Genomic DNA, 12,527 nt, shown 5'->3' with positions numbered 1-12,527 from the left:
GTAGGGGGTGTTCTGAAGATGCTGTCCGTATTGTTCAATGGCAAGTTGAAAGTGTTCTAAAAACTGTCTCGGTGTCCTGAAATGTTCGTAAATAAACAAAATGGGGGTGTGTTCTAAGAACTCACGCGTTGTCCTGAAATGTTCGTAGGGGGTGTCTTGAAGACGCTGTCCGTATTGTTCGATGGCAAGTTGAAAGTGTTCTAAGAACTCTCGCGGTGTCCTGAAATGTTCGTAGGGGGTGTCCTGAAGACGCTGTCTGTATTGTTCGTTGTCAAGTTGAAAAGGTTCTAAGAACTCTCGCGATCTCCTGAAATGGTCGCACATAAACAAAATGGGGGTGTGTTCTAAGAACACACGCGTTGTCCTGAAATGTTCGTAGGGGGTGTCCTTAGGACGCTGTCCGTATTGTTCGATGGCAAGTTGAAAGTGTTCTAAGAACTGTCTCGGTGTCCTGAAATGTTCGTAAATAAACAAAATGTGGGTATGTTCTAAGAACACACGCGTTGTCCTGAAATGTTCGTAGGGGGTGTCCTGAGGACGCTGTCCATATTGTTCGTTGTCGAGTTGAAAGTGTTCTAAGAACTCTCGCGGTGTCCTGAAATGTTTGTAGGGGGTGTCCCGAAGACGTTGTCCGTCTTGTTCGATGGCAAGTTGAAAGTGTTCTAAGAACTCTCTCGGTGTCCTGAAATGTTCGTAGGGGGTGTTCTGAAGGCGCTGTCCGTATTGTTCGTTGTCAAGTTGAAAGTGTTCTAAGAACTCTCGCGTTGTCCTGAAATGTTCGCACATAAACAAAAAGGGGGTGTGTTCTAAGAACACACGCGTTGTCCTGAAGTGTTCTAAGAACTCTTGCGGTGTCCTGAAATGTTCGTAGGGGTGTCCTGAAGACACTGTCTGTATTGTTCGATGGCAAGTTGAAAGTGTTCTAAGAACTGTCTCGGTGTCATGAAAAGTTCGTAAATAAAATAAATGGGGGTGTGTTTTAAAAACTCACATGTTGTCCTGAAATGTTCGTAGGGGGTGTCCTGAAGATGCTGTCAGTATTGTTCGATGGCATGTTGAAAGTTTTCTAAGAACTGTCTCGGTGTCCTGAAATGTTCGCAAATAAACAAAATGGGGGTGTGTTCTAAGAACACACGCGTTGTCCTGAAATGTTCGTAGGGGGTGTCCTGAGGGCGCTGTCCGTATTGTTTGTTGTCGAGTTGAAAGTGTTCTAAGAACTCACACGTTGTCCTGAAATGTTCGTAGGGGGTGTCCTGGAGACGCAGTCCGTATTGTTCGATGGCATGTTGAAAGTTTTCTAAGAACTCTCGCGTTGTCCTGAAATGTTCGCACATAAACAAAATGGGGGTGTGTTCTAAGAACACACGCATTGTCCTGAAGTGTTCTAAGAACTCTCACAGTGTCCTGAAATGTTCGTAGGGGGTGTTTTGAAGACGCTGTCCGTATTGTTCGATGGCAAATTGAAAGTGTTCTAAGAACTGTCTCGGTGTCCTGAAATGTTCGTAAATAAACAAAATGGGGGTGTGTTCTAAGAACTCACTGGTTGTCCTGAAATGTTCGTAGGGGGTGTCCTGAAGATGCTGTCCGTGTTGTTCGATGGCAAGTTGTAAGTGTTCCAAGAACTGTCTCGGTGTCCTGAAATGTTCGCAAATAAACAAAATGTGGGTGTGTTCTAAGAACACACGCGTTGTCCTGAAATGTTCGTAGGGGGTGTCCTGAGGACGCTGACCTTATTGTTCGTTGTGGAGTTGAAAGTGTTCTAAGAACTCTCATGGTGTCCTGAAATGTTCGCAGGGGGTGTCCTGAAGACGCTGTCCGTATTGTTCGATGGCAAGTTGAAAGTGTTCTAAGAACACTCGGGGTGTCCTGAAATGTTCACAAATAAACAAAATGGGGGTGTTCTGAGGACGCTGTCCGTATTGTTCGTTGTCAAGTTGAAAGTGTTCTAAGAACTCTTGCGTTGTCCTGAAATGTTCGCACATAAACAGAATGGGGGTGTGTTCTAAGAACACACGCGTTGTCCTGAAATGTTCGTAGGGGGTCTCCTGAGGACGCTGTCCGTATTGTTCGTTGTCGAGTTGAAAGTGTTCTAAGAACTCTCGTGGTGTCCTGAAATGTTCGCAGGGGGTGTCCTAAAGACGCTGTCCGTATTGTTCGTTGTCAAGTTGAAAGTGTTCTAAGAACTCTCGCGTTGTCCTGAAATGTTCGCACATAAACAAAAAGGGGGTGTGTTCTAAGAACACACGCGTTGTCCTGAAATGTTTGTAGGGGGTGTCCTGAGGACGCTGTCCATATTGTTAGTTGTCGAGTTGAAAGTGTTCTAAGAACTCTCACGGTGTCCTGAAATGTTCGTAGGGGGTGTCCTGAAGACGGTGTCCGTATTGTTCGATGGCAAGTTGAAAGAATTCTAAGAATTCTCGCGTTGTCCTGAAATGTTCGTAGGGGGTGTTGTGAAGACGCTGTCCGTATTGTTCGTTGTCAAGTTGAAAGTGTTCTGAGAACTCTCGCGTTGTCCTGAAATGTTCGCACATAAACAAAATGGGGGTGTGTTCTAAGAACACACGCCTTGTCTTGAAGTGTTCTAAGAACTCTTGCGGTGTCCTGAAATGTTCGTAGGGGGTGTCCTGAAGACGCTGTCTGTATTGTTCGATGGCAAGTTGAAAGTTTTCTAAGAACTGTCTCGGTGTCCTGAAATGTTCGTAAATAAAAAAAATGGGGGTGTGTTCTAAGAACTCACGCGTTGTCCTGAAATGTTCGTAGGGGGTGTCGAGAAGACGCTGTCCGTATTGTTCGGTGGCAAGTTGAAAGTGTTCTAAGAACTGTCTCGGTGTCCTGAAATGTTCGCAAATAAACAAAATGGGGGTGTGTTCTAAGAACACACGCGTTGTCCTGAAATGTTCGTAGGGGGTGTCCTGAAGACGTTGTCCGTATTGTTCGATGGCAAGTTGAAAGTGTTCTAAGAACTGTCTCGGTGTCCTGAAATGTTCACAAATAATCAAAATGGGGGTGTGTTCTAAGAACACACACGTTGTCCTGAAATGTTCGTAGGGGGTGTCATGAGGACGCTGTCGTATTGTTCGTTGTCGAGTTGAACGTGTTCCAAGAACTCTCGTGGTGTCCTGAAATGTTCGCAGGGGGTGTCCTGAAGACGCTGTCCGTATTGTTCGATGCCAAGCTAAAAGTGTTCTAAGAACACTCGGGGTGTCCTGAAATGTTCGCAAATAAACAAAATGGGGGTGTTCTGAAGACGCTGTCCATATTGTTCGTTGTCAAGTTGAAAGTGTTCTAAGAACTCTCGCGTTGTCCTGAAATGTTCGCACATAAAAAAAATAGGGGGGTGTTCTAAGAACACACGCGTTGTCATGAAATGTTCGTAGGGGGTGTCCTGAGAACGCTGTCTGTATTGTTCGTTGTCGAGTTGAAAGTGTTCTAAGAACTCTCGCGGTGTCCTGAAATGTTCGTAGGGGGTGTTCTGAAGATGCTGTCCGTATTGTTCATTGTCAAATTGAAAAAGTTCTAAGAACTCTCGCGTTGTCCTGAAATGTTTGCACATAAACAAAATGGGGGTGTGTTCTAAGAACACACGCGTTGTCCTGAAGTGTTCTGAGAACTCTTGCGGTGTCCTGAAATGTTCGTAGGGGGTGTCCTGAAGACACTGTCCGTATTGTTCGATGGCAAGCTGAAAGTGTTCTAAGAACTGTCTCAGTGTCCTGAAATGTTCGTAAATAAAAAAGATGGATGTGTGTTCTAAGAAGTCACGCGTTGTCCTGAAATGTTCGCACATAAACAAAATGGGGGACACACACGTTGTCCTGAAGTGTTCTAAGAACTCTCGCGGTGTCCTGAAATGTTTGTAGGGGGTGTTCTGAAGATGCTGTCCGTATTGTTCAATGGCAAGTTGAAAGTGTTCTAAAAACTGTCTCGGTGTCCTGAAATGTTCGTAAATAAACAAAATGGGGGTGTGTTCTAAGAACTCACGCGTTGTCCTGAAATGTTCGTAGGGGGTGTCTTGAAGACGCTGTCCGTATTGTTCGATGGCAAGTTGAAAGTGTTCTAAGAACTCTCGCGGTGTCCTGAAATGTTCGTAGGGGGTGTCCTGAAGACGCTGTCTGTATTGTTCGTTGTCAAGTTGAAAAGGTTCTAAGAACTCTCGCGATCTCCTGAAATGGTCGCACATAAACAAAATGGGGGTGTGTTCTAAGAACACACGCGTTGTCCTGAAATGTTCGTAGGGGGTGTCCTTAGGACGCTGTCCGTATTGTTCGATGGCAAGTTGAAAGTGTTCTAAGAACTGTCTCGGTGTCCTGAAATGTTCGTAAATAAACAAAATGGGGGTATGTTCTAAGAACACACGCGTTGTCCTGAAATGTTCGTAGGGGGTGTCCTGAGGACGCTGTCCATATTGTTCGTTGTCGAGTTGAAAGTGTTCTAAGAACTCTCGCGGTGTCCTGAAATGTTTGTAGGGGGTGTCCCGAAGACGTTGTCCGTCTTGTTCGATGGCAAGTTGAAAGTGTTCTAAGAACTCTCTCGGTGTCCTGAAATGTTCGTAGGGGGTGTTCTGAAGGCGCTGTCCGTATTGTTCGTTGTCTAGTTGAAAGTGTTCTAAGAACTCTCGCGTTGTCCTGAAATGTTCGCACATAAACAAAAAGGGGGTGTGTTCTAAGAACACACGCGTTGTCCTGAAGTGTTCTAAGAACTCTTGCGGTGTCCTGAAATGTTCGTAGGGGTGTCCTGAAGACACTGTCTGTATTGTTCGATGGCAAGTTGAAAGTGTTCTAAGAACTGTCTCGGTGTCATGAAAAGTTCGTAAATAAAATAAATGGGGGTGTGTTTTAAAAACTCACATGTTGTCCTGAAATGTTCGTAGGGGGTGTCCTGAAGATGCTGTCAGTATTGTTCGATGGCAAGTTGAAAGTGTTCTAAGAACTGTCTCGGTGTCCTGAAATGTTCGCAAATAAACAAAATGGGGGTGTGTTCTAAGAACACACGCGTTGTCCTGAAATGTTCGTAGGGGGTGTCCTGAGGGCGCTGTCCGTATTGTTCGTTGTCGAGTTGAAAGTGTTCTAAGAACTCACACGTTGTCCTGAAATGTTCGTAGGGGGTGTCCTGGAGACGCAGTCCGTATTGTTCGATGTCATGTTGAAAGTTTTCTAAGAACTCTCGCGTTGTCCTGAAATGTTCGCACATAAACAAAATGGGGGTGTGTTCTAAGAACACACGCATTGTCCTGAAGTGTTCTAAGAACTCTCACAGTGTCCTGAAATGTTCGTAGGGGGTGTTTTGAAGACGCTGTCCGTATTGTTCGATGGCAAATTGAAAGTGTTCTAAGAACTGTCTCGGTGTCCTGAAATGTTCGTAAATAAACAAAATGGGGGTGTGTTCTAAGAACTCACTGGTTGTCCTGAAATGTTCGTAGGGGGTGTCCTGAAGATGCTGTCCGTGTTGTTCGATGGCAAGTTGTAAGTGTTCCAAGAACTGTCTCGGTGTCCTGAAATGTTCGCAAATAAACAAAATGTGGGTGTGTTCTAAGAACACACGCGTTGTCCTGAAATGTTCGTAGGGGGTGTCCTGAGGACGCTGACCTTATTGTTCGTTGTGGAGTTGAAAGTGTTCTAAGAACTCTCATGGTGTCCTGAAATGTTCGCAGGGGGTGTCCTGAAGACGCTGTCCGTATTGTTCGATGGCAAGTTGAAAGTGTTCTAAGAACACTCGGGGTGTCCTGAAATGTTCGCAAATAAACAAAATGGGGGTGTTCTGAGGACGCTGTCCGTATTGTTCGTTGTCAAGTTGAAAGTGTTCTAAGAACTCTCGCGTTGTCCTGAAATGTTCGCACATAAACAGAATGGGGTTGTGTTCTAAGAACACACGCGTTGTCCTGAAATGTTCGTAGGGGGTCTCCTGAGGACGCTGTCCGTATTGTTCGTTGTCGAGTTGAAAGTGTTCTAAGAACTCTCGTGGTGTCCTGAAATGTTCGCAGGGGGTGTCCTAAAGACGCTGTCCGTATTGTTCGTTGTCAAGTTGAAAGTGTTCTAAGAACTCTCGCGTTGTCCTGAAATGTTCGCACATAAACAAAAAGGGGGTGTGTTCTAAGAACACACGCGTTGTCCTGAAATGTTTGTAGGGGGTGTCCTGAGGACGCTGTCCATATTGTTAGTTGTCGAGTTGAAAGTGTTCTAAGAACTCTCACGGTGTCCTGAAATGTTCGTAGGGGGTGTCCTGAAGACGGTGTCCGTATTGTTCGATGGCAAGTTGAAAGAATTCTAAGAATTCTCGCGTTGTCCTGAAATGTTCGTAGGGGGTGTTGTGAAGACACTGTCCGTATTGTTCGTTGTCAAGTTGAAAGTGTTCTAAGAACTCTCGCGTTGTCCTGAAATGTTCGCACATAAACAAAATGGGGGTGTGTTCTAAGAACACACGCCTTGTCTTGAAGTGTTCTAAGAACTCTTGCGGTGTCCTGAAATGTTCGTAGGGGGTGTCCTGAAGACGCTGTCTGTATTGTTCGATGGCAAGTTGAAAGTTTTCTAAGAACTGTCTCGGTGTCCTGAAATGTTCGTAAATAAAAAAAATGGGGGTGTGTTCTAAGAACTCACGCGTTGTCCTGAAATGTTCGTAGGGGGTGTCGAGAAGACACTGTCCGTATTGTTCGGTGGCAAGTTGAAAGTGTTCTAAGAACTGTCTCGGTGTCCTGAAATGTTCGCAAATAAACAAAATGGGGGTGTGTTCTAAGAACACACGCGTTGTCCTGAAATGTTCGTAGGGGGTGTCCTGAAGACGTTGTCCGTATTGTTCGATGGCAAGTTGAAAGTGTTCTAAGAACTGTCTCGGTGTCCTGAAATGTTCACAAATAATCAAAATGGGGGTGTGTTCTAAGAACACACACGTTGTCCTGAAATGTTCGTAGGGGGTGTCATGAGGACGCTGTCGTATTGTTCGTTGTCGAGTTGAACGTGTTCCAAGAACTCTCGTGGTGTCCTGAAATGTTCGCAGGGGGTGTCCTGAAGACGCTGTCCGTATTGTTCGATGCCAAGCTAAAAGTGTTCTAAGAACACTCGGGGTGTCCTGAAATGTTCGCAAATAAACAAAATGGGGGTGTTCTGAAGACGCTGTCCATATTGTTCGTTGTCAAGTTGAAAGTGTTCTAAGAACTCTCGCGTTGTCCTGAAATGTTCGCACATAAAAAAAATAGGGGGGTGTTCTAAGAACACACGCGTTGTCATGAAATGTTCGTAGGGGGTGTCCTGAGAACGCTGTCTGTATTGTTCGTTGTCGAGTTGAAAGTGTTCTAAGAACTCTCGCGGTGTCCTGAAATGTTCGTAGGGGGTGTTCTGAAGATGCTGTCCGTATTGTTCATTGTCAAATTGAAAGTGTTCTAAGAACTCTCGCGTTGTCCTGAAATGTTTGCACATAAACAAAATGGGGGTGTGTTCTAAGAACACACGCGTTGTCCTGAAGTGTTCTGAGAACTCTTGCGGTGTCCTGAAATGTTCGTAGGGGGTGTCCTGAAGACACTGTCCGTATTGTTCGATGGCAAGCTGAAAGTGTTCTAAGAACTGTCTCAGTGTCCTGAAATGTTCGTAAATAAAAAAGATGGATGTGTGTTCTAAGAAGTCACGCGTTGTCCTGAAATGTTCGCACATAAACAAAATGGGGGACACACACGTTGTCCTGAAGTGTTCTAAGAACTCTCGCGGTGTCCTGAAATGTTTGTAGGGGGTGTCCTGAAGATGCTGTCCGTATTGTTCGATGGCAAGTTGAAAGTGTTCTAAGAACTGTCTCGGTGTCCTGAAATGTTCGTAAATAAAAAAGATGGGTGTGTGTTCTAAGAACTCACGTGTTGTCCTGAAATGTTCGTAGGGGGTGTCCTGAAGACGCTGTCCGTATTGTTCAATGGCAAGTTGAAAGTGTTCTAAGAACTCTTGCGTTGTCCTGCAATGTTCGTAGGGGGTGTTCTGAAGACGCTGTCCGTATTGTTTGTTGTCAAGTTGAAAGTGTTCTAAGAACTCTACTCTCGCGTTGTCCTGAAATGTTTGCACATAAACAAAATGGGGGTGTGTTCTAAGAACACACGCGTTGTCCTGAAGTGTTCTAAGAACTCTTGCGGTGTCCTGAAATGTTCGTATGGGGTGTCCTGAAGACGCTGTCCGTATTGTTCGATGGCAAGTTGAAAGTGTTCTAAGAACTGTCTCGGTGTCCTAAAATGTTCGTAAATAAACAAAATGGGGGTGTGTTCTAAGAACTCACGCGTTGTCCTGAAATGTTCGTAGGGGATGTCCTGAAGACGCTGTCCATATTGTTCGATGGCAAGTTGAAAGTGTTCTAGGAACTGTCTCGAAGTTGAAAGTGTTCTAAGAACTTTCTCGGTGTCCTGAAATGTTCGTAAATAAACAAAATGGGGGTGTGTTCTAAGAACTCACGCGTTGTCCTGAAATGTTCGTAGGGGGTGTCCTGAAGACGCTGTCCGTATTGTTCGATGGCAAGTTGAAAGTGTTCTAAGAACTGTCTCGGTGTCCTGAAATGTTCGTAAATAAACAAAATTGGGGTGTGTTCTAAGAACACACGCGTTGTCCTGAAATGTTCGTAGGGGTGTCCTGAGGACGCTGTCCGTATTGTTCGTTGTCGAGTTGAAAGTGTTCTAAGAACTCTGATGGTGTCCTGAAATGTTCGCAGGGGGTGTCCTGAAGACGCTGTCCGTATTGTTCGATCGCAAGTTGAAAGTGTTCTAAGAACACTCGCGTTGTCCTGAAATGTTCACACATAAACAAAATGGGGGTGTGTTCTAAGAACACACGCGTTGTCCTGAAATGTTCGTAGGGGGTGTCCTGAGGACGCTGTCCGTATTGTTCGTTGTCGAGTTGAAAGTGTTCTAAGAACTCTTGCGGTGTCCTGAAATGTTCGCAGGGGGTGTCCTGAAGATGCTGTTTGTATTTTTCGATGGCAAGTTGAAAGTGTTCTAAGAACTCTCGCGTTGCTCTGAAATGTTCGTAGGGGGTGTTCTGAAGACGCTGTCCATATTGTTCACTGGCAAATTGAAAGTGTTCTAAGAACACTGGTAATTTCCGCGGACATTAAAAGTTTCCATAGGCCATAGTTGAAATGTTTTACTCTATGGGTGTGATATGCTGCGGTGGTTGTGGCCAGGGCATAGAGTGTTGGGTGCATGGCCATTTGGCCATGCACCCAATGGCCATGGCCATTTGGCCATGCACCCAACACTCTATGCCCTGGCCATAACCACCGCAACATATCACATTTATAGTTGCTTATAACTTTGGGTCAAAAATAAATGTATAAGGAACAAAGTTATAAGATACTATGGGTGTGATATACTGCGATGGTTGTGGCCAGGGCAAAGAGTGTATGATATACTTACTGTTTGGTTTAGTAACTGGAGTACATGTATTTCTTGTTAATTTCTGTGATAAAAGAAAATAGCATGTTAGTATTAGTATTTTGTAATGACTTTTTACATTGTATAATCAACATTTTTTTTTTTGGACCCTCATATTTAGTAGATTACAAACCAGAGTACTGTGCAATTTGCTCAGTTTCTGTGTTCGTTGCTAAAATCATTGGGTCTGTGGGAGCAAAAAAAAATCCATGTTGGATTAAAAAAAAAAACTTTTTCTGTTATGCTACAGTTTATTTGTTTGTTTGTTTTCAGTGTTCATTTGTTGTTTCTGGCTAATGATTTATACATTGGGTTGTTGCATCTTTTTTGGAGCAGTAACATATTATTTATTTGTTTGCATATTATGAAATTTTGGAGCAGTTAGATACCAGTAGGCGTATTCTAACTGGCTATTTTTTTATATATTTTAGTGGTATTGATTTATCTGTTTGGATATTGTTAAATTTTGGGACAGTTAGATACCAATTGTCGTATTCTAACTGTCTATTTTTTCTATATATTTTAGTGGTATTGATTTATCTGTTTGGATATTGTTAAATTTTGGGACAGTTAGATACCAATTGGCGTATTCTAACTGTCTATTTTTTGCTCTAATTTAGTGGTATTCATTTGTGTGATTAATTGTTGTACAATCTTTGGGCAGTTAGATAGCTTTTGGAATATTCTAACAGTTTATATTTTTTACTGCAAGTTTACTTGAGGTTTAAGTACAGTTTAGTTATCAAATTTTGGTTTTAAGAACATTAAATAGGCGTTTGTAAGATTTGCTGGTAATCTCTGCTTTAGAGTAATGGTACTATCATTACATTCAAATCATCCACATTTCGTTTTTATATATGCAGTGTAGTGCCCTGAATTGGTTGTGGCTCCTGCGTGGTAGATTATACCTATGGTTGTGAAGGTTTTCTTACCAAGTGATATTTGACCATGTGTGAATCCAGTCAGCTTGCAGTTGTTTTTGATACCATCTGCATTGTAACGTAGAAGCATTAGTATTACGTATTTACTATGTGTTTGTATTACTAACGTGGAGCGATTATTTGAATTGCAGGTAGAAAATCTTCTACCATGGTTTGCATTTTGTACAAGTTGCTGAAATGGAATGGATTCACAATTAGGTATTTATATATATATACAAAGCGTTCATTGGGGATTTCTTCTTGTGTCACATTGTTGCAGAGAGTGCATGTATGTTTCCACATGTATGAAATCTGGAAGATTTCATTTATAGGTATGTTTTTGTTTTCCAGTACTTGTAGTAAGTACATTAGAAATTCTTGTGGATCTTCCTGTGAGTTTATAGTGAATTTCACCATTCCAGCACAGTAGTCCAATTGTTGTCTTATTCCATAAACACTATACGTGTTGTCAGGATTGTTTGCTGCATTTCTGTGAAGTACTAACATTTGCATACACAATGGGTCTGTACTGTGCAAGTAAATGTTGTCAACAATTGGTGGTAATTGAAATAGAATATTAATTGCTACATTTGCGTAGCAACTTACATCAACTATATTTTAGAGTTTAAATGGACCAGGTAGTTCTGTATCTGACTGCTTTTTTGGAGTCTGTCTTCCTTCTTTGAAGAAGTACCTGGTTTACTTTCCCTAATTGATTCTTTTTTGCTTGTGGTACTTGATGAAGTATTACTTTCTTTTACTCTCTTTGGAGGATTTGCAGTGACATCCTGTTGCTTTTCTGTTTGATTTATTTTTCTTTTATAACATTTTACTTTTTGTGGAACAGAATATGTGTTTAGATGGGGAGTGTATAGTGAGCGAAGTCTATTGTATTCTAAAATGCAAGGAATATCAGCATTTATTTTACTTGCATCAAAGTTGATTAGAAATAGTCGGTCAATTGTACGTAAGCGTGATAGTGCTACGTAGCTCATGCCTTCTTTAAAGACTGTGTTACCAATATCTATCATTGCTTTCTATAGGGTAAGACCTTGTGATTTATGAATCGTGACTGCGTATGCAAGAGTTACAGAAAATTGTTCTCTGCGTACATACATGTCTTTGAAGAGAAGGAATCGAGCTGTTGAGCGTCCTATCCTTTTAACTTCTGAAAGCTTGTCAAAGAGTATATTGACAAACTGAATTTTGTTGTCACGTGGGTATGTTTGAAAGCCAACAACTGTACCCAGTGCTCCATTAACTAGTCCTTGTTCCACGTCAAGGTTACGTTTAAGCATTACTCTGCAATTTAAGGATAATTTTAATATCTTTTCTAAGCCTGCTGTGTTTGAGATTGATTTTTCTAAACTATTTAGTCTTGTTGTGGCTTGGTCACACATAGGTAGTGTCATACCATGTACATCTAGTTTGTCTGTGGCGCTAATTTCCATTATTGGTTGCATTTCTTTACTTAACACAATTTCATTGAATTTTAAACAGCTTGCAAGAGTTGGCATTAAGGCCATACAATTTACATTTTTGTGGGCTAATTGTTCCATAACATCTGTAGCACATTCATTATCGCCATAAAGTGCATTAATTTGCCGGGTTTTCAATATTGTTTCTGCTTCTTTAGAGAGTATACCAACTCTGATACTTTTTAGGATGTTGGCATAAGTGAGATCTGCAGATTGCCGCATGTTTTCTGTTAATTCTCTGTATTGGAAATCTTGCCAAAGGTTGACATTTTCAATGCTGCCAACAGTTTTACGGCAGAGTTTGTGTCCTAATGTTTTAAAAATAGGCTCAGCTTTTACTAGTGTCAATTGAAGAAGATCTCGGAAAACAATAATGTGTTTTCCTGCAAAGAGTTCTTCATAGTTTGTTTTCAGTACTTCTTGTAATCTGAGGTGAATCAAAGCCAACATTAGGTTGGAGACCATGCTCACTTCATCTATTAGTAGCATTTTCATTTGTTTCAATACTCTGTGTAGTTCCAGTGCAGCTTCTGCAGAAAGTTTGTAATAGTCTAATTTGTTCTGGTGTTCTACTGGCAATAGTAGTAATCGGTGTAAAGTGACACCACCTATGTTGTAGGCAGCTAAACCTGTGGGGGCAGTGACAACAGCTGACAGTTTGTTGTTTGTCAATTGTTGAAGGAATTTACTGATGATTTTGATTAGGAATGTTTTGCCAGAACCAGCTTCACCACTGACGTA

The sequence above is a fragment of the Ambystoma mexicanum genome, chromosome 12 (assembly GCF_040938575.1).
Source record: "Ambystoma mexicanum isolate Mex_15411 chromosome 12, UKY_AmexF1_1, whole genome shotgun sequence".
Lineage (NCBI taxonomy): Eukaryota > Metazoa > Chordata > Amphibia > Caudata > Ambystomatidae > Ambystoma > Ambystoma mexicanum.
The sequence above is the reverse complement of the archived record's forward strand: the minus strand, read 5'-3'. Positions refer to the sequence as shown.